The sequence below is a fragment of the Silene latifolia genome, chromosome Y (genome assembly GCF_048544455.1).
Source record: "Silene latifolia isolate original U9 population chromosome Y, ASM4854445v1, whole genome shotgun sequence".
NCBI classification, from domain to species: domain Eukaryota; kingdom Viridiplantae; phylum Streptophyta; class Magnoliopsida; order Caryophyllales; family Caryophyllaceae; genus Silene; species Silene latifolia.
The window spans coordinates 390,258,560-390,284,835 of NC_133538.1; the positions used below are offsets into that span (position 1 = coordinate 390,258,560).

Consider the following 26,276-nt stretch of genomic DNA (forward strand, 5'->3'; position numbering starts at 1 on the left):
AATCAACGATACAACCAACAATATAACCAACAACCGTCACAACCACCAACAATATACTTTAACAATAATCACAATGAAACCACCAAACACATCATGTAATTAATACCGAGTAGGGAAACCCTACCTGGAATGCAATCACAGAATCAGACGATCTAGCAGCTGTCTCAAAACCTCTCTTCTACGAACCCTCCTCCTATACACACATTCATACAATTACTACCTTAACCAAACAATCATAAAAACCCCCAAATCCCCAAATTAGGGTTTAACTAACATTAATCAAATGCTATAAAAATGATACGTAGAACTTACCCTTGACGTAAGGATCACAACGGTATAAAGAACAAAGGAAACCGACGCCTCTAGCTCCGGGATTTGCCAATAATGCGAATGAAACGAACTACGTAACTTGCAATCTCTCCTATTTGTGTTTTTAGGTTTGTAAAAGTGTTTAGGAAAAAGATGACGGAGTATTATATATTAATCCGCATTATTAACAAACCCGTCGCAAATCACCAGATAACCAACTCACTCGATCGAGTAAGTCACGTACTCGATCGAGTGCCACTTACTCGATCGAGTGCCAAGGCTACTCGATCGAGTACCCTACAGGCAGACTACTGTTTCGTATACCAAACATACTTACTCGACATAGTAAGCCCCACTCGATAGAGTACCCAAAGCCTCATAAAACCGTAGTATTATAACTCTATATTAGTAGCCCTCCTTTTGATTGTACCCAAGATTTAACCCAAAATTACTACTAATGTTAACTAGATATTATGTAGTAATGCAACCTTAATATTTACTAATATTACTAATATTACTACACTAGTAATATATAACAAATATTAATATTTGAGTGGTTTTTGAGGTTTTTGCATGTAAGGAAGAGATGAGGATTTAGAGAGAATAAAATGAGAAATATTGAGAATAACAAATGTTCTTCTCTCATCTTGAAAGTTTCGGCCAAAGTGCTCTTTATAGAGCATTTTTGTCTTCTCAAAAATCACATGCAAATGCTTTATTGGTAGTGTCATATTATGTAGAGGCAACATCACAAGTGGTGCTTGTGTCATAAGATTTTTAGGCAAAATAGAAGACTTAGGACAAGTGTCCTATCTACTCTAAAAACCGGTGGCCATGCTCTATTTTGGTCCATTTTTGTCTTATAATATTTGTCCCACAAATGCTTATAAGTCTTATGTTTAATTATCTTACATAATTAAATATTAATTTGATCATACAACAATTATGTGACAAATTAATAAACATATATATTCACTCAACTTATTGAGTAATATTTTACCATTATATCAACATATAATGGGTCCCATAATAGCTACTTAGTTAAATTTACAACCATTTGTAAATGCAAATAACTAATTACCTCTACCTCGAAATATTTATAAAACCTCAACATAATTTAGTAAATTAATATATTAATCCACTAAATCGAATCTTATTTAATCACATTACAATAAGATACAAAATCCAACTCATATAAATAAGGGATTAATTAATCCGTATCGAATACAATTAATTATTTATTTATTTGCGTCTCATCCTTTAGGTGTGACCTTAAGGGATCAACTGATCACCACCGTCAAACGACAGTAATGTCAAACTCTAGTTAGCCAATTCATTACTGATTAATGTTGATCAGTTGACTATATAAATGAATCATCCCTTACGTATTCTTCATTTGAGATTTAAACATGTGATCGCACTATTGTTGAGGACACATACTCCAACAATCTCCCACTTGTCTGAGAGAAGTGTGCGTCACCAATTCTCTTATCCTATTACAATCTCCCACTCAATGCAAGGTGTCTTGCAGGTCGTACTTACATTTGATCATATCTTGAGTGGTTTCCTCGATCTGGAGTGTAACTGTCGACCGGAATTATCTACCATAGATACCTTCCGAGCGTGGCGACGCATTTTCAGTTCACTACTCCTCGAGTGGCCCTAAGATTTCAAACAACCTTGACAAGGGGGTGGACAATTCCTATCACAATATTCCCTTCGTATAGCCACAGTTCATTATGACCCAAAATATACTCATTTGACATCAGTTATGAGAGTCGTAGAGTATAAATCAAAGCCATTCAGAAATTTGTGCCAACTTGGGCGAATAGTCTCTAGTCAAAATAATTGACTCATAAGAATACTATAGTGGCTCTTACCACGACCGGGCTTTATGAATTTCCAGAACTCTATAAGCGATCACTGCCCGACAGAGTGTCCCATACAGTCTGTCTATGTGATCGACTAGTCATCCCATATGACCCTATGGCACTTGAACTTGCCATCAATCACATCACACTCTAGTCACTTCGAGACGTCACCTCCTATAAGTAAACAGGGGCGCATACTATGTTAATCCAGTTCACGTCAATGGGGTTCAATATTGTCTCAACAATCCATTTGGATATAACAAAGTAATGAATGAATTTAAAGAAACTCAAATGATAAATGCGATTATCATATATGAATAGTCAGTACTTTATTACTACATATCTCATAATCTATAGTGTACATTTTACACTAGTTAAATTGCAATAAAAGCTTGGTAAGTGGATATACCATGTATCCATTCATTCCAACTTTATGAATTGATATTTCCTCCTATTCAATGTTATTTCTAATGACATGAATTTATCTAAGTAGATGTCTAGTCTTCTTACTAGACTTGGGCTCTTGTACTTGGAAGATGCTCCCACTGTTATCATATAACTTGTGATAAATTCTTTGGTAGAGGGATCTATTCTCATCCCCTACGTTGACCATCTTATCACAATGTACTTAGATTCTGTTTGTAGAACTTGCAATGGTTGAAACTAAAACATTTCTCTAGTCTCTTACTCCTAAGTTAATAAAATCAGCCTAGGATTTCGACAAATCCTTATAGGTTTGGAAACTAGAGTTTGTGCAACCCTTCAACACACAACTTAGTATATCATCCAAACATAAGAACGAATCCCCAATTTTCCTCAAGAATCTTAAGGGATGTTCTTTAAGGCTTTCAAAAGACCTTCATTCGAATTAACTTGTTATTGACTTATTATGCTCAAAGCATATGATTCATCACGGCATGTGCATATTATGGCATACATGATCGTTCTAATGACGGAAACATTAGCAATCGATTTTATGTGATCAACAACTTATTAGTTTCAGTGAATGATTATGACTCTATCATAGTAATTCCAATTTCATCAATATGAATAACCTACTCAACCTTGTTGACGTTAAACTGATATGAAATAACTTATTATCATAAGGCTCTCGACTCTATGCTAATATTCTCTCAAATTTAACACATAGATTCAGAAATCTAGAATACTTACACCTTTTCCTAGTCTACCAATCACTCTTTCACAGAGGAGAGTATTGGTACATTATTCTTAATGAGTAATATGTTATCAACATATAAGACATGGGAAAAATAATTCTGGCTCCCACTTAACTTCATGTATAAGCATGATTCTCCAACAATGTGAATGAAACTATTCTCAATTATCACATGAACGAAAGTATGATAATTACAATCCTTTGATGCTTGCTTAAGACCATTCTAGGATCGCTTAAGTAAGCTTTGCATAATATGTTAGGATTCTTAAATCTTTATCTAAGGTTTTGTGTTTCGTACACATCCTTCTCTAAATTCCCATTTTAGAAAAGCGATTTTTTTTTTATTAGTATCATTTGCCATTTTTCATCAAAATGATATGTAGCAATTCCTAACATGATTTATCTTGATTAACATCTTCATGTCAATCTATTCTTTTAGGTAGTCTAAAGCTCTACTTACTTTAAAGAGACTGTCGCCTTAAAGTAAATCTACTCTTGAGTATAAATTTTTGGATTGTAATACTATGGCTTTTATGCAACAAAGTCGATTTGGGACTACTCGCAATTGATCATTCAATAGGTCATAATTCCATTACTTTCGAAAAGTAACTTATTAACAATAAGTTATGTGTACTTTACTCCCACTCTATCTCAATAGATTATAGTTCCATTACTTTCAAAAGTAACATATTAACTATAAGACATGTTTGTGACGATCTACTCCCACTCTATCTCTTAGAAATACTTCTATCTTCTTAAGAGATAGCTTTGTGAGTTACAAACATATATGATGAAGTAATAGAAGTTCGTCTAGACTGACGTGTTAGCTCATAAAAGACCAGCTCTATTATGGCAGCTTGATTCATATAATATGTGAATCTGATCCATGTCATTTGTTAAATAGACTTGCTATTTTAGGTATCTCCAGGTTGACCTTTCGTTTAAAATAATGTGTCCGTTTTGGATTGAAAATCCCCAAAAGTGAGTTCGATAACTCAATCCCACTCATATTAGTTTCATCGTATAGGTAGTGACACAAGGTCATAATCCATAAGTGAGAATCTAATTCATTACTTACATATTCGCCACCACGATCGGATCGTAATGCTTTAATTCTTTTGTTCAATTGGTTCTCTACTTCATTTAGAAATTATTTAAATTTCTCAAATGCTTCACTTTTATATTTGATTAAGTAAATATACCCATATCTACTTAAATCATCGGTAAAAGTGACGAAGTAGTCATAATTTCCCCTTGCGGTGATGCTCATTGGACCACATACATCGGTATGCATTGTTCCCAACAAATCACATGCTCGTGTCCCTTTACCACTAAAGGGGGCACAAATCATTTTTTAAGGAGACAATATTCACATAATCCATATGATTAGAAATCAAATAATTCGATAATTCCAGTCGACACTAGCCTTTTAATGCGTTTCTCATTTATGAGACCTAATCGTTAATGCCAAATGTACGATTCATTTGGGTCACTTGTTTTGAGTCTTTTGGATTGTATGTAATAGATATCCTTAGTTGAGTTGAAAGTGTCTAAAACATAAATACCATTTATAGAAGTGGCTTGCCTCACATCCAAGTCATTTTAAACAAAATACAACGATTGTTTTTTATGGAAAAAGAAAAATCCTTCCATGTCTAACATAGAAATGGAAATAATATTTTTAGACAAAGTGGGTACATAATAACAATTATGTAGATGTAACTTAAAATCACTTAGGTAAGGCAATCACATAGGTTCCCTTTGAAATGGCGGCTACCCTAGACCCATTTGCTAATCGGAGGTCCACGTCACCCTTGCTAAGTGCTTCCACATTACTTAACCCCGACTAGAGTGACAAGTCCAGCTTTGATATCTCCCAAATACTTGGGGCAATTTCGCTTCCAATGGCCCATGACATTACAATAATGACATTGATCGTAGGATTGGGTACCTTTCTTGGTTTTGGTTGTGGTAGTCTCACTATCCATTTCCAATTCATTATCGGGTTTGGGTTTCTTTCCCTTCTTTGCCTTTCCTTTAATAATACCATTAATCCTTTCAGTTGCAAGGACATTCTTGCTAGAACTCCCACTATATATGATATTTCTCCTTGCTTCTACAAACAAGGATGTCATGGAATTTGTGAGATTTTCCTCACAAGATTCTTTAACCAAAGAGGTGGGCATGAATATGGGAGTGGGAGGTGTGGAGGTGGTAAGGTAGCAAAGATTTCCATCCTCACCATTGCCAAAGCGTAGTTCTCTAGTTGTATCATTGTCATACAAGGAGCATTTTTCATTGAATTATTGGAGCCACGAATTAATGGTGATCGATGTAAGAGTATTAGATGAATCCATTGCCGATAAATAACTACAAAAACGGAGATGAAGGAAACAAATTAACATTTATCGTTATAATACTTGTAAATACAAGTGTAGCATTTATATAGTGACCTCTACCCAACTATAATAAATGATTACAAGATCCATCTTTATACAAATATGGGCACGGGGAAACCGATACATCCCATACTTTATACAAATTTGGTGAATTAACTCTTTAATTTATTCTACTTTAGAACTCTCGGTCGATGTTTTTCATAAAACCCATCTCTAGCCCCGGAACATAAGACTAGTCATAATATCCCGTTGAGACCAACCAAATTTCGCGTGTAATAACGTTTTATTACCCCACTTACCCAATGATAAATGAAGGAACCTCGGAAAAACCGAACCTACCCCAAATGTTACGGGGATTCATGGGTCCTACTATTTGGTAAGGCTAATCTCAATTTTAAAATTTAGTGAGAGGTCATGTCAATTTATTATCTATCTATTTTAAGTGAACTAAAAAAAACGAATTCTCGATAATTATAATTGACACGGTCGATGACTCGATATGATATGCATGTGTTGTTATGGCGATTTGGCAATACATGCAACATATTAAAAGAAATGCAAAGCAAATAATAAATTCCTAGTATGGCCATCCTAAAATAGAAAATCAAATAATCTATTACAAATTCGAAAACCAACTCCCTTGGTCCCTTGAATCTTCAAGTAGCACGCCTCCCAAGAACACCGTCTTTGTCGGAACGCCTTTCCGAATGGCACCGTCTTGAAGGAACTCTGGGATTACAAATAATAATAAAAATACATAGCTATTCCTATTATACACTTGTAATATGAAAAACTAGTAAAAATAAAAGTGATATGAGATCACATTAAATTACAACCGAATCAATATCTCCTTGCATTACGGGTAATATTGATTAAAACTAAGGCCATACTAAGATAACATTACATAATTCAAAATTATATAAATAAAATATGACATTCAACAATGAAATATGCAGCATTATAATATGTGTCTATCATGCCATATTATGTGTCAAATTGCCCTATTTAACTTATATCAATCATATAACCCGGTTTTATGGAAATTCATGATTTTAATTTATTAAAATCGTAAATTAATACTAAAATCTAATTTTAGTCCAAGTTAATTATCCTAAAACTCGTGGTCTCAAAAATTAGTCATCACTCAATTTTTGACAGTAATTCAACTTGATATAATTTTATGCTCATTTTGACCCCAAAATCATAATATTTATAAAATAAATCCAAATTAAATTACAATAATTTCAAAATTTGAATTTTAAATTTTTGAACATTATGGAATATATCCATGACACTCATGATGTCAAAAATCGTGGTTAAAATTTTCGAATTTATTTCGGGAAAAATCTAGTTTCGATTTATCGGTTTTATCAAATAAAACATCTAAAGTATACAAAAATTAATCTAATTAATTTTACAACTTTAGATCTGATAATTGGGATATAAATACAACCTAAAATAATTTTATCATGACATGTAATTTATTTTAGCTATTTTTGCTAAAATAGTCACTATTTATGTTATTTTTACTCTAAAAATTCATAAATCATGCAAAATGAATCAAGTTAATTTTAAATTTTACACACAGTGAGTAAAATGTGACTGTGACAACATATTAAAATTTCATGGCATGTTTCGAAGTTTAACTATATTTAACCATTTTACCTCCATTTAATTCATTTTTATCTCATAAAAATCATAAATCATGCAAAATAAATCAAATTTATACGAAATTTTACATATAATAATTAAAATATGCATGTCAGGCCATATAAAAAATTCAAGGTCAGAGACTATATTTAACTATTTTTAGCATTTTAAATACCATTTTAATCATAAAAATGTAATAAAATTACAAAAAATCATTAAAATGAGCAATAAAATACCGTAAATCATAAAAATGACCTAAATACATTTTAGGACCATAATATACAACATGCATCAATATTTCATGGCATTATCTAATAAATCACAAATTTTTAGTTTTAATTAAGTTACTAATAACTCGAAAAAACTATAAATCGATTATGCATGCAACATCCTATGCTCTGATACCAATTGTTATGTTCATATACCTATTATTAGACATTTCTAATAGTTATTTAATCAACATATTAAATTTGTCATAGTGGATCTAGTGCATGCATAACAAAAATAGAGATAAAATAAGAAAACAATGGTTCTTACAATGTTGTATGGCACGAAATGGGCACAAGTAAGGTCTCCTACCTTCACTTGTTCTTGAGCTATAATAAGTATTAGGATGATACTCCAAGACTCTATATTAGGAGCCCTCCTTTTGATTGCATCCAAGATTTAACCCAAAATTACTACTAATGTTAACTAGATATTATGTAGTAATGCACCCTTAATTTTTACTAATATTACTAATATGACTACACTAGTAATATATAACAAATATTAGTATTTGAGTGGTTTTTGAGGTTTTTGCATATAAGGAAGAGATGAGGATTTAGAGAGAATAAAATGAGAAATATTGAGAACAACAAATGTTCTTCTCTCATCTTGAAAGTTCCGGCCAAAGTGCTCTTTATAGAGCATTTTTGTCTTCTCAAAATCACATGCAAATGCTTTATTGGTAGTGTCATATTATGTAGAGGCAGCATCACAAGTGATGCTTGTGTCATAAGATTTTTAGGCAAAATAGAAGACTTAGGACAAGTGTCCTATCTACTCTAAAAACCGGTGGCCATGCTCTATTTTGGTCCATTTTTGTCTTATAATATTTGTCCCACAAATGCTTATAAGTATTATGTTTAATTACTTACATAATTAAATATTAATTTGATCATACAACAATTATGTGACAAAATAATAAACATATATATTCACTCAACTTATTGAGTAATATTTTATCATTATATCAACATATAATGGGTCCCATAATAGCTACTTAGTTAAATTTAGAACCATTTGTAAATGCAAATAACTAATTACCTCTACCTCGAAATATTTATAAAACCTCAACATAATTTAGTAAATTAAAATATTAATCCACTAAATCGAATTTTATTTAATCACATTACAATAAGATACAAAATCCAACTCATATAAATAAGGGATTAATTAATCCGTATCGAATACAATTAATTAATTGTTTATTTGGGTCTCATCCTTTAGGTGTGACCTTAAGGGATCAACTGATCACCACCGTCAAACGACAGTAATGTCAAACTCTTGTTAGCCAATCATTAATGATTAATGTTGATCAGTTGACTATATAAATGAATCATCCTTTACGTATTCTTAATTTGAGAGTTAAACATGTGAGCGCACTATTGTTGAGGACACATACTCCAACAGGGACCTCTCCAAACCAGCCAGCAAAAAGGGAGGTCGTAAACAGCCCCATAAAAACAAATGAACTTGATCGAGGGAAAAAATTGCTCGATCGAGTAGAATGTGATGACGGAAGTGCTCGATCGAGAGCATAAAGTGCTCGATCGAGAAAGTACTCGATCGATGGCGAAAGTACTCGATCGAGAGAAAAGGGTACTCGATCGAGCTGTTTAGGCCTAATCTCTAGGCGTCATTCGAAGCACCTGCAAAAATGCAACAAACGACCCATAGAACTAACGAAACGAGTTCAAACATTCATTTTATCGCCCGTAAAGTTACCAACTAAAGCACACGAAAATAACTAAAAGTTCTTAAGCAAAGTACAATAGATTACAAGCCGGGTTGCCTCTCAGATAGCGTAGGTTTAAGAGGTCCCGCACGACCTTTTGACTTCAGTTTTCTTGCTCATATAGATGGTCGAAGTAGAAAACTTCGACATTGCCAACATAATTTTATGCTCCATAGTAATGCTTCACATGATGGCCATTTACTTTAAATCTTCTGCCCTCGGGATGCTCCAACTCAACGGAGCCAAACATGGTGACAGCAGTCACTGTATTGGGGCCACTCCAACTAGACTTAAGCTTACCAGGAAACAAACACAGTCGGGCATTAAACAGCAACACCTTCTGCCCGACTTGAAATTCGCGCGATATAATTCTTTTATCGTGCCACCTCTTCGTTTTCTCCTTGTAGATGCGCGCACTGTCGTAGGCATTTAGCCTAAGCTCTTCTAGTTTATTTAGCTGCAATAAACGGTTCCCATCACACAACTTAGAATCATAATTCAATTCACGAATAACCCACCAAGCCTTACATTCTAGTTCAACAGGTAAATGACAAGACTTCCCATAAACCAATTGATATGGTGATGCATCAATCGGTGTTTTAAAGGCAGTCCGATATGCCCATAATGTGTCATCTAATTTTAAACTCCAATCCTTCCGTGATTTAAAAACAACTTTAGCCAAAATATTCTTTAGTTCCCTATTAGAGATCTCAACCTGCCCACTGGTTTGGGGATGGTATCCCAAACCTCTACGATGTTGGACACTGACTTTAGACAATATAGCTGTGAGTTTCTTTTCTTTATAGTGCTTACCTCCATCACTAATGACGACCCTAGGGACACCAAATCAAGGGAAAATAATCTTTTTAAACAATTTAATCATGGCCTTGGCATCACAGTTAGGTGAAGCAATAGTCTCTACCCATTTAGACACATAGTCTACAGCTACCAAAATATACCTATTACCTTTACTAGACGGAAAGGGTCCTTGGAAATCGATGCCCCAGACATCAAAAACCTCGATCTCTAGAATGCCATTTTGAGGCATCTCATGTCTCTTATAAATATTTCCCAAGCGCTGACAAGCATCACAAGCTGAAACAAACACTTTAGCATCGGCAAACAAAGTAGGCCAGAAAAAACCAGACTGAAGTACCTTATCCACGGTTCGTGAAGGACCATGTTGACCGCCATAAGAGGAAGAATGACATCCCACCAGGATTGCTTTGGTCTCCAACTACGGAAAACACCGTCTGTAAAGACCGTCAGCACACTTCTTAAATAAATAAGGATCATCCCAAAAATAGCGCTTCACATCATGAAAGAATTGCTTCTTCTACTAATATGACAGGTTAGGTGGAAGCACACCACCTACAACGTAGTTAGCATAATCTGTATACCACGTATCAACACCTGTTTTAGTAGCAACTGCAAATAAAGAATCATCGGGAAAAGAATCATCAATAGGTAAAGGATCCTCTCCTTCCTGCTGCGATAAACGCGACAGGTGATCAGCTACTATATTCTCGGCGCCTGTCTTGTCTTTGATTTACAGATCAAATTCATGGAGGAGGAGTATCCACCTCAACAATCGTGGCTTAGCTTCCTTCTTAGCAAGAAGGGTCTCAGTGCTGCATGGTCCGTAAAAACAGTAACTTGCGAACCTATCAAATGAGAGCAAAATTTCTCCAACGCATAAACCACAGCTAAAAACTCCTCATCAGTAGTAGTGTACTTCACTTGAGCCTCATCCAGAGTTCAGCTCGCATAGTAAATCGCACTTAAAGCTTTGTCTTTCCGCTGGCCCAACACCGCTCCTAGTGCATAATCACTAGCATCACACATTATTTCAAATGGAAGCTCCCAGTCGGGAGGCTGGATAATCGGTGCTGAAATCAAGGCCTGTTTCAACCTGTTGAAGGCAGAAAGACACTCATCAGTAAATACAAAAGGGGCATCTTTTAATAACAACTGTGTAAGTGGTTTAGAAATTTTAGAAAAGTCCTTGATGAACCGGCGATAAAAGACGGCATGTCCAAGGAAACTCCTCACTCCTTTGACATTAACAGGAGGAGGTAATTGCTTAATCACTTGCACTTTTGCTTTATCCAACTCGACGCCCTTATCAGAAAGTAAGTGTCCCAAGACAACTCCCACGTTGACCATAAAGTGACACTTCTCCCAGTTAAGCACAAGATTAACCTAAATGCAGCGCTGCAACACTTTATCAAGGTTAGACAAACAATTATCAAAATCACTCCCATAGATGCTGAAATCATCCATAAAGACCTCCATAATAGACTCTATATACTCAGAAAATATCCCCATCATGCACTTTTGAAAGGTAACTGGGGCATTGCATAAACCAAAAGGCATTCTACGATAAGCAAAAACACCTTGAGGACAAGTAAAAGTAGTCTTTTCCTGATCATCCGGATGAATAGGGATATGAAAGAACCTTGAGTATCCATCTAAATAACATAAAAACTGATGAGAGGCTAATCTTTCTACCATCTGATCAATAAAAGGAAGGGGAGAAGTGATCCTTCTTCGTGGAAACATTCAGCTGTCTATAGGCTATGCACATACGCCAACCAGTCACAACTCCAGTAGGTATCAACTCATTTTTATCATTCTTAACCACGGTAGTTCCTCCTTTCTTAGGAACTATCTGAACTGGACTCACCCATTTAGAATGACCAACAAAATAGATAATACTTGCATCAAGTAGCTTCATTACCTCAGCCATCACAACATCTTGCATCTTCTGATTCAGCCTGCGCTGACCTTGTTTGCAAGGCTTGTGATCTTCCTCTAACTCAATCCTGTACATACAAATATCAGGACTGATGCCTTGAATATCATCCAACGAATAACCCATCGTTTTCCTGTTTTTCTTAAGAACGGCTAACAAAGCGGTCGGCTACTTATCATCAAGCTTAGCACTAACAATGACTGGATACTGCTCAGTGTCATCTAAAAATGCATATTTGAGATGAGAAGGAAGAGGCTTACGCTCAGGTACCTTTACCTCAATAGCGCAAGAAGTGTTTACCAGCTGTTTTACCTTCTCTCTTTCAGCGTTGGTGAGTTCACGCTCATCTATCGCAGCTTCAAGCAGATCCAACACAGCGTCATAGTTCTCCGGGTTATCTGCACAATCATCTAACAACATCAAAGCTTCCAGTGGATCCTTTATCAAGGTATTCGATAAGACCTCATAAATAGACTCATCAATCATATCAACTAAATAGCAAGTATCGTCTATCATTGGTCTAGCAAGTGTACCTGGCAAACTGAAAGTGATAGCGTCATCCCCCACCGCAAGAGTCAAACGCCCTTGTTTGACATCTATAATGGCCCCAGTTGTACACAAAAATGGTCTTCCCAAAATAATCGGGGTCCGGGCATCCTCAGCTATGTCTAAGACAAGAAAATCTACTGGGATAAAGAACTTGCCTACCTTGACAGGCACGTCTTCTAGGATACCAAAGGGTCGTCTAACCGATCTATCTACCATCTAGAGGGTGATATTAGTCATTTTAAGGTGACCCATATTAAGTTTCTTGCAAATAGAGTAGGGAATGACACTGACGCTGGCTCCTAAATCATAAAGAGCCTTTTCTATCACTTTATTTCCTATTCTACAGGTAATAGAAAAACTACCCGGGTCTTTCAATTTAGGCGGAGCTTTATTAAGAATTAATTTGCTAGATTCTTCCATAAAGGCAACAGCCTCAAACTCACTAAGCTCTCTCTTACACGTCAAAATATCTTTCATAAATTTCGCATAAGAAGGTACCTGGGTAATTAGTGTTAGGTTCATATACCTATTATTCGACTCCTCTAATAGTGAACTAATTAACTTCTTAATTATTTGTTCTTTAGATCTAGTGCATGCATAACAAAATAAGAGATTAATAAGAAAAACAATGTCCCTTACACTGTTATTTTCGGTTTTATGGGCACAAGTAAGGTCTCATACCTTCACTTGTTCTTGAGCAATAATGAGTATTAGGATGATCCTCAAAAATCCCAATGTAGAGATTCTCCTCTTTATTGCACCCAAGATTAGCCCTTATCACTACTAAATAATATTAACTAGATATTTATTTAGTAGTCTACCTTAAAATTGATTACTAATACTCATATATTACACTAATAATATTAGTAATATCCTTGAACAATTTAGATTAAACTTCTCAAGTTTTGATAGAAAGAAAAATATGAACAAGAGAGAGGTTTTTCTTTTGCATGTGAGATTTATTGGAGAAAATGAGAAGAACAAAAAAAGTCCTCTTCTAAGGCATCACACATCCAAAATGCCTATTATAGAACGTTTTATGGTCTTGCCTTGTCTCACATGCAATAGTCTAATTATATGTAGGTAGTAGGCTTTTATAAAAGTATTGTCATAAGTTGTTGGAGTATCTTTCCAACAACTAAATGACAAAACCAAAAATTCCACCATCTTCACATGTTGGACGGTACTCATGTACCTATATGGGTTCATTTTTGTTTTATAATATTTGTCCCACAAATGCTTATAAGTCTTATAATTAATTATCTTATATAATTAAATATTAATTTGATCATACAACAATTATGTGACAAATTAATAAACATATATTCACTCAACTTATTGAGTAATATTTTACCATTATATCAACATATAATGGGTCCCATAATAGCTAGTTAGTTAAATTTACAACCCCCTTGTAAATGTAAATAACTAATTACCTCTACCTCGAAACAATTATAAAACCTCAACATAATTTAGTGAATTAACATATTAATTCACTAAATCAAATCTTATTTAATCACATTACAATAAGATACATATTTCCTCTCATAAATATAAATTGTTCAATTTTAAGGAATTAATTAACTTCTATCAACATACAACTAATTAACTTTACTGACAAGGGCATCATCCTTTAGGTGTGACCTTAAGGGATCAACTGACCACCACCGTCCTACGACAGTAACGTCAAACTCTAGCAAGCAAATCATTACTGATTAATGTTGGTCAGTTGACTATATAAATGAATCATCCCTTACGTATTCTAAATATGAGATTTAAACATGTGATCGCACTATTGTTGAGGACACATACTCCAACAATCTCCCACTTATCCGAGACAAGTGTGCGTCACCAATTCTCTTGTCCTATTACAATCTCCCACTCAATGCAAGGTGTCTTGCAGGTCGTACTTGCACTTGATCATATCTTGAGTGGTTTTCTCGATCTGGAGTGTAACTGTCTGACCGGAATTATCTACCATAGATACTTTCCGAGCGTGGCCACGCATTTCCAGTTCACTACTCCTCTAGTGGCCTTGAGATTTCAAACAACCCTGACAAGGGAGTGGACAATTCCCATCACACTATTCCCTTTGTTTAGCCACAGTTCATCATAGCCCAAAATATACCCATTTGACTTCATTTACGATAGTCGTAGAGCATAAATCAAAGCTAATCAGAAATTTGTGCCAACTTGGGCAAATAGTCTCTACTCAAAAGAATTGACTCATAAGATACTATAGCAGCTCTTGCCACGACCTGGCTTTATGAATTACCAGAACTCTATAAGCGGTCACTGCCCGACAGAGTGTCCCATACAGTCTGTCTATGTGATCGACTAGTCATCCCATATGAATCACTTGAACTTTCCATGAATCGCATCACACTCTAGTCACTTCGAGACGTCACCTCATATAAGTAACTAGGGGCGAATACCATGTCAATCCAGTTCACTTTAATGGGGTTTAATTTGTCTCTACAAGCCATTTGGATTTAACAAAGTAATGGGTGAGTTTAATAAAACTCAAACGATAAATGTGATTATCATATATGAATAGTCAATACGCTATTACTACTTCATATCTTATAATCTATAGTGTACCTTTTACACTTGTTGAAATGCAATAAAGCTTGGCAAGTGGATATATCCTATATCCATATATTCCAACTTTGTCAATTGCTATTTCCTTCTATTCAATGTTATTTCAAATAACTTGAATTTATCTCTAAGTATTTTTCTAGTCTTCTTACTAGACTTGGGCTCTTTAACTTGAAAGATGCTCCCACTGTTATCGCATAACTTGTGATAAAGTCAATTGTTGAGGGATTCACTCTTAATCCTTATGTTGACCATTTTTATCACAATTTACTTAGATTCCCTTTGCAATGTACAAAACTACAACACTTTTCTAGTTTCTTACTCCCAAGTCAATAAAATTAGCCTAGGATTTTGATAAATCCTTTTCGGTTTGGAAACTAAATTTTGTGCAACTCATAAGAACGAATCCTCAATCCTTCTCAAGAATCTCAAAGGATGTTCTTTAAGGCTTTCACAAGACCATCTTATGAATTAACTTGTTATTGACTTATTATGCTCCTAGCATATGGTTCATCACAGCTTGTGCGTCTGTTGGCATACATGATCATTCTAATGGCGGAAACATTAGCAATCGATTTCATGTGATCAACAACTTAATAGGTTCAGTGAACGGCCATGACTCCAATATAGTAATTCCACTTTCATCACCATGAATAACCTATTCAACCTTGTTGATTTTAAACAGATATGAAAGATCTTATCATCATAAGCCTCTTAAGTCTATGCCAATATTCTCTCACATAGATTCAAAAATCTTAGAATACATGGCACCTTTTCCTAGTCTCCCAATCAATCTTTCACATAAGAGAGCATTAGTACATTATTCTCAATAAGTAATATGTTTTCAACATATAAGACATGGAAAAAATAATTCTTGATCCCACTTAACTTCATGTATAATCATGATTCTTCAATCATGTGAATGATACCATTCTTAATTATCACATGAATGAAAAGTATAATCCTTTAATGCTTGCTTAAGACCATTCTGGGATCACTTAAGAAAGCTACGCATAATATGTTAGGATTCTTAGATCTTTAGCTAAGGTTTTGTGTTCCAAACACATTCCTTTTCTAAATTCCCATTTTAGAAAAGAGAATTTTAATTATCATTTGCCATTAATTATCTAATGACATGTGGCAATTCCTAACATAATTTATTTTGCTCAACATCTTCATGTCGATCTATGCTCACATTTACTCTAAAGCTCTATTCACTTTAAGGAGACCCTCACCTTTAAATAAATCTACTCTTTGAATAACAATCTTTGGATTGTTATGCTATGGCTCGTATGTAACAAAGTCGATTTAGGACAATACCATTACTTTCGCAAAGCAATATTTTAATAGCAAGACATGTGTGCTAAACTCCCAGTGAACTATACTCCCACTCTATCTTTATAGATTATAGTTCCATTACTTTCACAAAGTAACACATTAACTATAAGACATGTTTGTGAGGATCTAATCTACTCCCACTCTATCTCTTAGAAATACCTCTATCTTCTTAAGAGATAACTTTATGAGTTACAAACATATATATGGTGGAGTATTAGAAGTTTCTTTAAACTGACGCATTAGCTCATAAAAGACCATCTCTATCATGGCAGCTTGATTCATATAATATGCGAGTCTTATCCATGTCATCTATTAAATAGACTCTCTATTTTAGGTATTTCCAGGTTGACCCTCCGGATTAAAATAAAAATCCCCAAAAGTGAGTTCAACAACTCAACTTGACTCATGTTAGTTTGATCTTATGGGTAGTGACACAAGGTCATAATCTATATATAATAAATCAAATTCATTACTTAGATCTTTGCCACCACGATCGGAACGTAATGCTTTAATTCCTTTTATACAATTGGTTCTCTACTTCATTTTAGAAATTCTTTAAATTTCTAAAAAGCTTCACTTAATATTTGATTAAGTAAATATACCCATATCTACTTAAATCATCGGTAAAAGTGACGAAGTAGCCATAATTTCCCCTTGCGGTGATGTTCATTGGACCACATACATCGGCATGTATTTGTCCTAACAAATCACTTGCTCGTGTTCCTTTACCACTAAAGGGAATACGAATCATTTTGCGAAGGAGACAAGATTCGCATATTCCATATGATTGAAAAATCAAATGGTTCAATAAATCTAGTCAACACTAGCCTTTAAATGCATTTCTCATTTATGTAACCTAATCGTAAAAAGGCCAAATGCACAAATCATTTGAATCACTTGATATGAGTCTTATGGATTGTATGTTATAGATATCTTTAGTTGAGTTGGAAATGTCTAAAACATGAATACCATTGATAGAAGTGGCTTGGCTCACAGCCAAGTCATATTCAACAAAATATAACAATTATTTTTTATCGTAAAAGTAAGGAAAATTCCTTCCATGTCAAACATAGAAATCTTAATAATGTTTTTAGACAAAATGGGTACATATTCACCATTATGTAGATTACAACTCAAAGCTATTAGCTAAAACAAGTACATAAGTCCCTCTTGAAGTGGCGGCTACCCTAGCTTCATTTCCTTGTTGGTGATCTATATCACCCTTGTTTAGATTTTCCATATTTCCAAGTCCCACTTAGAGTGATAAGTCCAACATTGATATCTTTCAAATACTTGGGCCAATTACGCTTCCAATGGCCCATGACATTATAATAATGACATTCATGGTAGGATTGGGCACCTTTCTTGGTTTTGGTTGTGGTAGTCTCACTATCAACTTCCAATTCACAATTGGATTTGGGTTTCTTACCCTTCTTTGCCTTTCCTTTATTAATACTATTACCCCTTTCGGTTGCAAGGACACTCTTGCTAGAACTCCCACTCAATTTGATGTTTCTCCTTCCTTCATCAAACAAGGATACCTTGGAATTTGTGAGATTATCCTCATATGACTCCCTTACCAAGGATGTGGTGGGCATGAGTATGGGAGTCGGAGGTGTAGAAGTGGTAAAATAGCAAAGATTTCCATCCTCACCAATGCCAATGCGTAGTTCTCTAATCGGGTCATCGTCATGCAAGGAACATTTTTCTTTAAATGATTGAAGCCATTAATTAATTGTGATCGGTGTAGGATTATTAGATGAATCCATTGCAAATAAATAACTACAAAACGGAAATGAAGGAAATAATTAACATCTATCGTTTCAATAATACTTGTAAACAAGTATTGCATTTATATAGTGACCTCTACCCAACTATTATAAATGATTCTGAGATCCAAATTCATATTAATTTGGGCACTGATGCGTTTCGTTCAACACCAAAAATAAATGCCAACAAGCCTATACTATAAATAGCTAGGGAAGTCGGGTCGATTCCACAGAGTGGCTTTTCTATTAACTGTAGTCTAATCTGTCGGTCACAAACTGGGGGGTTTTGAATTTGATATTCTAACTACTAAAGTTTAAGGGTAAGAGAAAATAAGGGTATAAGAGAAAAATAGAGAGAGACGTAGATAAACTATCAGATAAAGAGAGATATGCCAGGATTTCGGTCTGCCGTGTTCTACACACTATCGGAATTACTAGGTCGGTAAGTTTATTAGTAGGAAGGGCTAGGTTATCTCCTTTTGGTCTCAAACCCGACTATACCTTTCGGTCTAAAGTCGCCCTAAGGTCATCCTACTTGACTTTCGCCCTCATAGGAGTCAATTATCATAACTAAGCAAGTCTACCCTTCCAATCTTTCGATCCAGGTCGGGGGTTAACTAAACAGACGGTCTCCTGCGTGCACTCATTCAACCGAACTACAAATAAATTGCTTAGACCTGATTCCTACCGCATAACTACCCTAGTAGTCATCCTAACATGCTTCTAACACGGTTTCCCTCATCCCGGCATATAAAGAAATTAGCTACGCATGCTAATTATATTAACTAACATAACTAATGATGAAATGTTAACGGAAAACATGATGTAACAATAGTATAAAGCAATGACGAGATTAAGGCAGGAATTAACAATGAAACTAAAAGAGCAATTATAAAACATAAACAAGAGAAGAGATTAAGGGAAAGAAATTATACTATAATAGCGAATCCGGCGTAAAGAACAACCAAATCCAAGATCGTAAAATTCCAAGCAAAGAAAGAAAGAAAAAGCAAGAAAAATGTATGTAGAAAATGAATGATAGGTAAAAGATAATAACGTAGCAACTCGTCTAATCGTTTTTATAACAAAACTCACGAGTTGTTTTATTAACCTACGGGCTCTAATAGCCCATGTAAAGGAGAACCTCTCGATCGAGAGGTTAAGGCTCTCGATCGAGTATAGGACAGCTCTATCGAGCACAGGGCAGCTCGATCGAGGGCTTGGCAGTTCGATCGAGCACAGGGCAGCACGATCGAAGGCTTGTATTCCTCTGTATTCTCGATCGACAGCCAAATGTGGTCGATCGAGATCTTCAGTCACTTCTCAGCTTCCGTAGTGTTTCTGACTTGCTTAATTTGGTTAACTTTCGTCTTCACGCTTTCCCATGCATGAGTCTTCCGTCCTCTTTTCTGTCCATCTTCCAGAGATGCTATCTCGAGGCCACTAAAGGTTGGTTTCCGCTACAAATCTGCAAAATAGCAATAAAAGCACAAAGTAGCCTATTCGGGGTATAAAGTGACATAAAGTCACTCAAATACATAGAAATGCGTGCCAAAAGAGACCGTAAAAGTCTATATAATATGCACGCATCAGGCACGGTGAGCCAATTCATCTATCAATATAACTCGGTGGATTAACTCTTAATCGATTCTACTTCTAGAACTCTCGGTCGATAAAAATTACTCTAATATTTATCTTTAGCCCGGAACACATGCGACTACGGTCACGAATACTTCCGTTGGGCTCAATCCAAATTTCGATGTAATAACATTTTATTACCCAGTTACCCAACGTAACAAGTTTAGTACTCCGGTGAGCCGAGCCTACTTCCTCATGAAATTGGGACTCATGGTTTCTACTATTTTTTTTTTTGATGACGAGGGGTTGAGTCCCCCCCCCCCCCCCCCGAGGGCCCATGCATTCCCGCACCACCACATGGACCATGTAAGCCACCCCTTTCGGGGGCTGCAGTGGCGAAGTGATTATCGCCCCAGCTGGTAGTCGAACCTGGAACCTCTCAACTCCTGCATTTCTGCAAGCTTCAAGGTGAGAGGTCTTGTCAATTTATTATCTATCACGTTTTAAGTGAACTAAAGCGGTGAACTACGATAATTATAATTGACACGGTCGATGACTCGATATTAATTGCATGTGTTGTTATGGCTATTTGGCAATGCATGCAACACATTAAAATAAATGCTAAACAATACTCCCACCTATTCACTATATTCTTCCCCTTTACTTTTTACCCAAAAAATAAGGAAATCAATTTGCACCACACAAAACACACTATCCCACATGCCATTGAATTTGGACCACACAAATCAACCCAAAAAAGTAAATAGGGAAGAAAACCCGAATAACCGAATATGGAAATAGAGAAGAAAACCCTGAATAGTAGGGAGTAATAAATTCCTAGTACGGCCTTCCTAAAATAAAAAATCAAATAATCTATTACATATTCGGAAACCAACTCTTTTAGTCCCTTGAATCTTCAAGTGGCACACCTCCCAAGAACACCGTCTTTGTTGGAACACCTTCCCGAAAGGCACCGTCTTGAAGAAACTCCATAATTACAAATAATAATAAAAATACAAAGCTATTCCTATTATACATTTGTAATATGAAAAACTAGTAAAAATAAAAAATGATACAAGATCACATTAAATTACAACCGAATCAATATTCCCTTTCATTACGTGTAATATCGATTAAAACTAAGGTCATACTAAGATAAAATTACATAATTCAAAATTATATAAATAAAAACATTCAACAATTTAAATATGCAGCATTATAATATGTGTCTATCATGCCAAATTATGTGCCAAATTGCCCTATTTAACTTGTATCATTTATATAACCCGTTTTATGGAAATGCGTGATCATAACTTCTTAAAATCACAAATTAACACTTAAATCACATTTAAGCACAAATTAATTATCCTAACACTCTTAGGACTCAAAAATTAGTCATCACTCAATTTTTGACAATAATTCAACTTGATTTAATTTTATGCTCATTTTTTACATTAAAATCATAACATTTATAAAATAAATCCAAATTAAATTACAATAATTTCAAATTTCAAATTTCAAATTTTTGAACATTCTGGAATAATTCTATGACACTCATAATATCAAAAATCATGGTTAAAAATTTTCGAATTAATTTTGAGAAAATATAGTTGCAATTTATTGGTTTTATCTCATAAAATATCTAAAGTATCCAAAAATTAATCAAATCAATTTTACAAATTTATATCTGATAAGTGAGCTATTTATGCTAAAATAGTCACTATTTATGCCATTTTTACACTAAAAATTCATAAATCATGCAAAATGAAATCAATTCATCTCAAAATTTACATACACTGTATAAATCATTCATGTGACAACATATTAAAGTTTCATGGCCTGGTTCGAAGTTTAACTATTTTTAACCATTTTACCTCTTTTAATCCATTTTTATCTCATAAAAATCATAAAACATGCAATAGTAATCAAATTAACGCTATATTTTACACACAACTTGTAAAATATGATTGTGAGGTCATATAAAATTTTCAAGTTCAGAGAGTAAGTTTAACCATTTTTAGTCATTTAACCTCTATTTATGCCATTTTTATCACATAAAAATCATAAATCATGAAATATTAATCATTAATATAAAATTTTACATACAATAAATAAAATATTCATGTGAGGTTATACTAAAAAATCACAGCCAGTAGTGAAGGTTAACTTATTTTAGGAAATAAAAGTTTATTTTACTCATAAAAATGTAATTATTTCACTAAAAACATAAAAATGAGCAATAAATTACCATAAATCATAAAAATGACCTAAAAGCATTTTAGGACCATAATATATAACATGCATTATGATTTCGTGACTTACTCTTATAAATCACAAATTTTTAGTTTTATATGCTAACAAATTAACTTGGAAAAACAATAACCGATTATGCATGCAACATCCTATGCTCTTATACCACTTGTTAGGTTCATATACCTATTATTAGACTCCTCTAATAGTGAACTAATTAACTTCTTAATTATTTGTTCTTTAGATCTAGTGCATGCATAACAAAATAAGAGATTAATAAGAAAAACAATGTCCCTTACATTGTTATTTTCGGTTTTCTGGGCACACACTACAACAAATTGTCACTTGCGCCACGAATTATGTCACGGGAATTTATAATTCGTGGCTAAATTCTGCTTAGCCACGGCAAAAATTTATTCATTATTTTGGAAAAAAATTTATGCCACGGGATAACTTTTCCCGTGGCAAAAGTCGCTTGCGCCACGAAATAGGCTACACCCGTGGCAAATAATCATTTTAGCCACGAACTATGTCACACCCGTGACGAAATTTTAATTAGCCACGAATTGTTTCGTGGCAAAAAAAAAATTAGCCACGAACTAACAACTCCTGTGGCGAGTATCTTTTCCGACTTAAATTAAGATATTTTCATGTTACGGCAAACTTAATATCTAAAAGAAACTTAATCAAATATAAATAATATGAAAATGCATTTAAATATAAAATTTTACACATACTTTGATTAATTTAATTAATATATTTTTATTGTTTTATTTACTGTAATAAGAAATTTTAAAATTTTATAAACTTATATGAAAGCAAAGAAAAGTTTATCGTTTAAATATTTTTATTCTTTTAGAAATCACAATTACGTTTTGCAAGTTTTTAAAAACATTTCTAATTTAAGAAATTTGTTTTAATATATAATTCTTAGAGTCGCGAATTTCTTTTAATTTTTTAATTAAAACATTATAATCTTGAATAACAATCTTAAATGATCGTATCACATTTAAAGAAAAAATTAAATAAATAAGTTATGTATCATCTATCTTTGATAAATCTAAAATTAACATATTGTCAAATTGATTCATTCAAAATTTGACTTACAACTTTATTTGTGAGATATTTATAGAAAAATTCGAATTTGATATAAAATTTAACTTGGTGAGAAAAAAAAAGTTTGGGAAATTTTTTTTAGGAGTAAAAAAAACGACAATTAGATTACAAAATTGATTAAATAAAATAATTGCGCTGAGAAATGAAAGAAAAAAATGATATCCCACAAATCAATTAAGAAAAAAACATATCGGAAAAATTATCAATATAAAAAATTCAAGGGTTAATTGATAAACATTACCAATATAAGGACCCTTTTTCATAATCAGTATCAACATAATCAGTAATTAGTAATCAATACCAAAATATTAACTTTTTTCTACGATCAGTACTAAGTCGCTTGAAAATCTAATCTCAACCTACTTGAAAAAGTCCAAAAAGCCATCATTCAAGTACAAATCTCCACTCACCCACTTCCAAAACCCCTCTCTTAGATGAAAATGCCTTTAAAGTAGGAAAAAAATTAGAGTGAGAAAGCGACTTGGCACCTATCGTAGAAAAAAGTTAATATTTTCGTAGTGATTACTAATTATTGATTATGTTGGTATTGATTATTAAAAAGATGGCTAAAGTTGGTAGTTTTTATCAATTTACCCAAAAATTCAACATGGAGAAATTTTTTTCATTGAAAATGAGCACATCACAGGGAAAATATAGAAATTATAATAATTTAAAGTCACATATGCAAATAATGTGAAAAATTTGAGGAAAAAAACGATACATCATAACAAAGAGAAATCAGTTTAAGAAAATAAGCGATTTTGTCGTACGACAGTGTTTTTCGTGTTTTGTGAGTCAAAAGTGACTACTTTTTGGTTAATAGTGACCAATTTGCGGGAAAAAAAGACCTTAAGTTATAAAAAGTGGTCATTATTTTATCAAAAAATGGTTAATTTTTCATATCGTATGTACGACGGTCATACAATAGCATTTGCGTAAAAAAATATACGAAAAACTGAGTACAAGAGAAATGAAAATAAGAATGTTGATAAACTAAAGAAATAAAAAAAATGTTAGGAAAACATGATTAAGTTTACTTTGTAGAGAAAATGATTTTACTAACTTGGGCAAAAACATGACGTCAAAATCATTAATCGCGAGGGTAACATCGAAAATTTTATTGTTTTGGCCAAAATAATGTTTTTCCCGCAAAAATTCATAAATCATGTAACATTTCTGTAATGAAATACTACTAAAGGTAACTTTTAAAAGGAAAAAAATAAACTTAAAAGGATTCAAAATACTAATTATATCAACAAAGTTAACTTTCAGTTTCGGTAGCACATCAAAAGATATCTACAGTTAAGCGTGCTCAGGTGAGAGTAGTGTTGGGATGGGTGACCTCCTGGTAAAACCTCTTTGATGCACGTGAATGCATGACCGATGAAACAATAGAACGTTCAAATGAATCGAGTTCACTAGCGAAACCAGTACCGAGATTGTCACTATTCCATATATAATAAAATATCGATCGTGAAAAAAAAATTATTAAATATTTTATTTATTTAATTTTCATATATATTTTTTTTGCCACGGGAATTATTTTTCGCCACGGGAAATTTTTTAGCCACAGGAGTTATTAGCCACGAGAGAATCCGTGGCTAAAAATTTAATAATGGCCACGTTCTTGTTTTTCCCGTGGTTATCTCTTTGCCACGGTCACTTGCGTCACGGAAGGTATTCCCGTGGCCAAATGATTTAGCCATGGATATTTAACACTTGCGCCATGAATTTAGCCGTGGCTCAAGTGCTCATTTGTAGTAGTGTCCTTAGGGGTACTCATGTGTGTGATCATGGGTCTTGGATGCGGTATTTTCCGCATGTCGCTAGGTCCGCAGGTTTAGGACTAGGGTGTTTACCTTACCTCGTGGTATAGACTCGAGTTACAGAGTGACTATTGACTGTCCTAAGAACTTATGCCTGTCTCTAGATATATTGTCCTTTCTTGTTTGATGATTCTATGAATCATAGAAGGTGAGATGCAAGCCGGCTATGGTTGATAGAATTTGGATTCCTGGATGTTATGTGATTCACATGATAGTGTAGTATGAGTCGGTCTAGTATTCACATGCTAGGACTATGTGTTGTTATATTGTTGTTCACATGATAAGCACGATTGTTTAGCATCTATATGCTGAGGCTATGCGTTATTCATATTCATATTCTTATGTTTACATGTTATATTAATTATGACATTTCGTGGCTGGGAGAACTCGGAGTTACTCCCCACTGACTGTGACTCTCGTATTTGTATAAAATGCGATTGACAGGTAGGTGATGCATATATGGGGTACATGGACGAGCTAGCGAGCAAAGTAACCTTGGGACCTAGATTGGCTTTATTTTATTGTGGCCCTTAAACACTTTTTATGCCATATACTTTTTAGGGACATATGTCTCCCTTTTTCATATTTGGGTTGTATAACTTTGTTTCGCGACTTTAGCGATGTTTTATTCATGAGATTTATTTTAGACCTTATATGTTTGACACCTTCCCATTTGGATATTTTTATAACAGGTTCAGGTTTTAAAATTTACAGGTTTTTACACAAATGAACCTATTACAAACATATCCATGCAGTTTTTATCTAGAATTATGTGTTTACTTTTCCGCAATAAATGAAGGTGTCACAGTTGGTATCAGAGCATATTTGCTCCCGACGCACGTTTGTGCACCCCCAATATAAATAACTTGACCTTAAAATAATAAACTTGAGAGATGGGTATGATGGGTAGACTTAGGACCTTATGTTGTAGTCTCTTTGTGATTACTATTTGTTAGGTGCTAACCAATGTTCTCTTTTGCAAGATGGCCCCTCCAAGAAACGTAGATTATGCAATCTTACAAGCTAGGTTTGTTAATTGTTAGTTATTAATTTTCGTGTCGTTGAAGCTATGACCGTGATCTTACTCGTTGG

The 26,276-nt window shown here is 34.1% G+C and overlaps 1 long non-coding RNA gene across 1 annotated transcript in view; it reads left to right on the top strand.

The window, feature by feature from the left end:
• The window catches only part of LOC141634369 (uncharacterized), a 187,251-nt gene extending 161,561 nt beyond the window's left edge, over nucleotides 1–25,690 (top strand). The window contains exon 4 of the long non-coding RNA XR_012539096.1: nucleotides 25,629–25,690. This is a non-coding gene — a long non-coding RNA (uncharacterized LOC141634369). The remainder of the gene's footprint in view (nucleotides 1–25,628) is intronic.
• The last annotated feature ends 586 nt before the right edge of the window (nucleotides 25,691–26,276 follow it).